At 44.2% G+C, this 4,917-nt stretch overlaps 2 protein-coding genes across 3 annotated transcripts in view; both read right to left on the bottom strand.

The window, feature by feature from the left end:
* The window catches only part of SGPP1 (sphingosine-1-phosphate phosphatase 1), a gene marked incomplete at its 5' end in the record, with an annotated part of 41,918 nt that overhangs the window by 3,229 nt on the left and 33,772 nt on the right, over positions 1-4,917 (bottom strand). The window lies entirely within an intron of this gene.
* WDR89 (WD repeat domain 89) overlaps positions 1-4,917 on the bottom strand; it is a 98,723-nt gene that overhangs the window by 60,256 nt on the left and 33,550 nt on the right. The window lies entirely within an intron of this gene.

The raw sequence follows: 4,917 nt of genomic DNA, 5'->3' as shown, positions 1-4,917 counted from the left end.
ACAAGCCAGGCTGATGGCTGCCAGTATAGTGGTGGTAGTGGGAGCCTCTCCTGCCTCCTCAGCAGCGCTAAGGATGTCTGACTGCAGCTTAGGTCTGCTCCCCGCTGCAAGTGGACATCCCCCGAGGACTGTCGGGCTGCCAGAGGGATGTCTGACTGCCAGCTTAGGCCCGCTCTCTGGGGAGCAGGCCTAAGCCAGCAGGTGGTCATCCCCTGAGGGGTCCCAGACTGCGAGAAGGCATAGGCCGGGCTGAGGGACCCCCACCCCACCCCGTGCACAAATTTTTGTGCACCGGGCCTCTAGTATATATATATATCTGTATTTATAAATTTAAGTAAACACATATATACTACACAGAAATTCATACTCAAATCCTGAACAATTTATATTAAATTATGTAGTTTTGATTTCTAGAAGAATATACCTATTTTTCAAAGATACCATTTTCATTTTCATGCATTTAAATAAAAATCCAGTGTGATTCAAATAGTGAGCACCGGGCCTGGGAGAGCCCGAGGGCGGGGTTGTCCCTCAGCCCGGAATGCACCCTCTCCAATCTGGGACATCCCTCTCATAATCCGGGACCGCTGGCTCCTAACCATTCACCTGCCTGCCTGCCTGATTGCCCCTAACTGCTTCTGCCGGCCAGCCTGATTGCCCCCTAACCACTCCCCTGCCAGCCTGATCGACACCTAACTGCTCCCCTGCTGGCCTGATTGCCCCCAACTGCATTGGGGAGGGGGCAGTAAAAAATAGAAGACATTCCTCCCTATTGCACACAGACCCTATATGCAGGCCCATGCGGCCCAGGCCGGTCGGATGCTTGGCACATTCTTGGATCCCTGCTCAGGGCGGAAGGGGTGACTGGTGGCAGCAAACATGAGAGGGAACCTCCAGGTGGCCACTCTGGTCCTGGCTACTGGTCCTGGAACTTCCTGGTCCTTGGCTCCTTCCTGGTCCTGCCTGCAGCCCTGGTCCCCATATCTGGCTCAGCCCTCCTTCTCCATCCTGGCCTCAATGGCCCCATTGGCTCCTGGGGGCTCTGTCCTCCCCTCCCAGCCTGGAGGTCCCAAGGGGAGGTTATGCTTCTCAGAGACTCCCCGGCAGCCCTGTCACTCGTGTTCACACAGGGGGAAGGGTGCGTGTGGCAGAAGCAGCTGTGTAAATGCGGGTGCAGGGGCAAGACCTCCGGGGTCATTTGGACAGTTGGCTGATGACACGGATCAGGGCTATGTTCTTGTCCTTGAGACACTGATTGTCAGCCTGGAGGTTGGACAGGCCCTTCAGCTCCTCTTCAGGAGCCTTGTGCTCCAGGGCGCTACACTCAAATCTCTCCAGCTCCAGGAGGGCCGGCCTCTCTGCAAAGCACTCCTGCCTCTGCATGGCACACTCCAGCTCTACCTTGAGCTGCGCCAGCCAGCAGCGTGGTCTGGGTCAGGGCCTCACGAAGTCCTTCGTTCTCAATGGGCAGCTCTGCATAGAGCTCCCTGAAGCCTCCCTCGGGCTCTTCTGATTCGGGCTGGGGTTCTGGGTTGAGGGCCCGCTGCCTCCAGGGGGAAGGGCTGGATTCTGAGCTGATGCCCATTGGCTTCACCTCCTCCCGCCTCCACAGGCCCTCTCCTCTCCTTGCCAACTCTGCGGTGCTCCCTAGAGGCCTGTGGTCCCTGTCCCTGCCCGTCAGGTGCCTGCTCTCTGGGCAGAGCCATCAGAATTCTCAACCCCAGGGACTCGGGGCTGCCAGGAAGGGCCCAGGCTCTGTGCAGCCCACTCTTGATCATGATGGGAGGTTGGCCGGCCCCATCAGGCGGTTCGCTGGAGGCAGGTGGGAGCCACCAGCGCCCGCAGGAGGCGGGAGGGAGCCCCTGCTGCCCATGGGAGCCGGGGGAAAGGATCGAGAGGTCAGCAGTTCAGCCTGCACGCCAGTCAATGCCACCTCATGGCGACAGGTTGTTTTGGTCGTCACGGCCCCTGGCTTTTTATATATATGGATACCCAGTGTCTAGCACACAGTAAGCAGGCAATAAATATTTGGTGAGCTAAATTAAGACAGTTAAAGTAATTCTTTAGAGTCATCACATTTTGTCTGACAAGAACTCTGTAAGAGAAATAGATGAAACATAATTTCTTGAAAGTAGGATAAGGACATTTTCAGGGAATAATAATTCTTTGTGTACTAAAAACATTTATTACAATATTTTATATTTAATTCTCACAACCACTCTGATATAGCTGGCCTGGTACAATCACATACAGTGGGGCCTTGACTTACCAGTGTCCCAACTAACGAGTTTTTTGAGATACAAGCCGTCTCTCGGTCGATTTTTTGCTTTGAGTTGCAAGCTAAAATTCGGGTTACGAGCCAGCTTCAGATACCCCACTGCTAGTTGGCGCAGTGAACATCACAGTGAACACCACAACATCAGCCCAGCATCACATGTCATTGTAATGGTGAAAACTGATTTGACATACGAGTAATTTGAGTTATGAGCTCCATCACGGAACGAATTAAACTAGTAAGTCAAGGCCCCACTGTATGACTTTGTTGCCCTAAAAATAAACATTAAAAGTACTTTTCTTCTCTTTCAAAAGTGTCCAAATTTGATGAAAATTTATGGTTCCTGTAAATAACTAGTTTTTAAAGAAAGAAAAATAGACTAAGGCCACATAGCTAGTTGTTTAATCTCCTAGATTGAAAGTGCTCAATATGTTTGTTTAAAAAAAAAGAATAATCTCAATTATCAGGAATTAAATATTGAGAGTAAAAAAAACTGAAATTTCAACATTCTTTAAAACATGAAGTCTTCCATAAAAACTCATTGATGCACACTAAAAGAATTACTAAGAATTCTGGTTAACTAAATTTTGTTGCAATCACTCAAAGACTTTTGCAAATAACCCTAACTCTGACCATACTTTAGAATATGCAGATCTCAAATCATATGACTGTCAAACTCTATTCCTCATATTTCAGGCCCCCAATTGCCAAACAATTTCACTTTCTGAGATTATGTTCCTTTGCTATCTTACCCTTCCTTCCCTACTTGAAATTAAAGGCACATGTCTCAGGGAACCACCACAAGATTTTTACTACTCGGACGAAGCTGTTGCTTATTTTTTATTTAAACTTCATGACTGATTCAAAATTTTAAGTTATATGCTAATGGGGAAATGTTCTGAGCTTTGTAATTCTCATACAGAATTAGATGCTTTAAATAAGTGATAATTGTGTATCTCCATGAATATTAAACTTAGATTGCTACAAGACTATGCAAATCTGCTTTCTTTTCTCAAATACAGTGGGGCCTTAACGTATATTTTTATTGATTTCAGAGAGGAAGAGAGAGATAGAAACATCAATGTTGACAGAGAACCACTGATCGGCTGCCTCCTGCTTGCCTGCTACTGGGGATCAAGCCCGCAACCCTGGCATGTGCCCTTGATTGGAATCGAACCTGGGACCTTTCAGTCCACAGGCCGGCGCTCTATCCACTGAGCCAAACTGGCTAGGGCTGCTTCCTTTTCTGTTTATTTATTAATTGTTCATTATATTACACTGGATAGTAAGGGCATGCTGAAATTCCATGCAAAACCAGAAGTAATGCATGATTGAGTTCAGGACATAAACACGATGGTTATCATAATGTATAACTAAGTGCTCTTAAGTATGACATCACAAAGTATGCAATAAAGAAAATTAATGTTAAATGTAACATAAAGAACTCAAGTAGCAAATTTTCCAAGAAGAACCTTAGTGAATAATTTAGATATTAATTATAATTTTTATGCCCTGAAAGTTAAGTTATATGCTAATGTGGAAGTGTCTCACTCACTTCGATGTCTCTCTCTCTCTCCTTCTCCCCCTCCCCCTTCCCTTCCACTTTCAAAAAAATCAATGGAAAAAATAACCTCAAGTGAGGATTAACAAAAACAAAAACCCAAAAACAACCAACCAAATTAAAAAAACCCAAATAGTTATTATCCAGGAACTACTACTATTAAAACTCACCACTATAAAAAGCCTTAGTGTTTACTGTTTTAGATCTTTCTCTATAACAAAAGTAATTGGACAAGTACTCAGTTTATAACTTGAAAATGGCTTGTGTTTTAAGAAATTAAATTGGAGAGCTAGGTTTGGTAACAAATAAAGAAAAAATGGGGATAAAGAAAATCAATTTAGGGAAGTAGGTGGATATTAAAAATAAACGAAACTGTTGCTCTTTGTGTTGTAGCAGTAACAAAGCATATAGGAAATACTGAATGAAGTTTTCATTATAAATTATTTAAAACACATCTGAACTCTCCTCTTACTGTTAATGAAGATATCAGCTTAGGTAATATGGTATCTAAGCACCTATGAGCAACCTCTAGGGCACACTCTGCCTATAACTCCATACTAATTTCACAATAAACAGTGACGATACAAACTATGATTAAGAAAATAGTTCAGCCCTAGCCGGTTTGGCTCAGTAGATAGAGCGTCAGCCTGTGGACTGAAGGGTCCTGGGTTCAATTCCAGTTAAGGGCACATATCTCCTCGTGCAGGAGGCAACCAATCAATGTGTTTCTCTCAAATCGATATTTCTCTGTCTTTCCCTCTCTCTTCCACTCTCTCTAAAAAATCAATGAAAAAAATATCCTTAGGTGAGGATTAAAAAAAAAAAAAAGAAAATAGTTCAAAATGCAGGTAATTACCAAAACATTAAAATATAAAGGGTGTCCCAAAATTCATGCAAGAAATAATTTTGATAGAAAACACTGGTTTATAATTGAAAATTGTAAATTTTTTATTGATTCATAAAGTATACAGTATAGGGTTATGTATGGAATAGCATATCGGGTAAACTGGATTATCATGTCTCGATAGAAACACCATTAACTGTTATTGCCTGAGCAGCAGCATTTTCAAAGACACCAGGA

This window comes from Myotis davidii, unplaced genomic scaffold (genome assembly GCF_000327345.1).
Source record: "Myotis davidii unplaced genomic scaffold, ASM32734v1 scaffold281, whole genome shotgun sequence".
In the NCBI taxonomy this organism is placed as follows: Eukaryota; Metazoa; Chordata; class Mammalia; order Chiroptera; family Vespertilionidae; genus Myotis; species Myotis davidii.
This window is presented reverse-complemented; position numbering and strand designations above follow the sequence as displayed.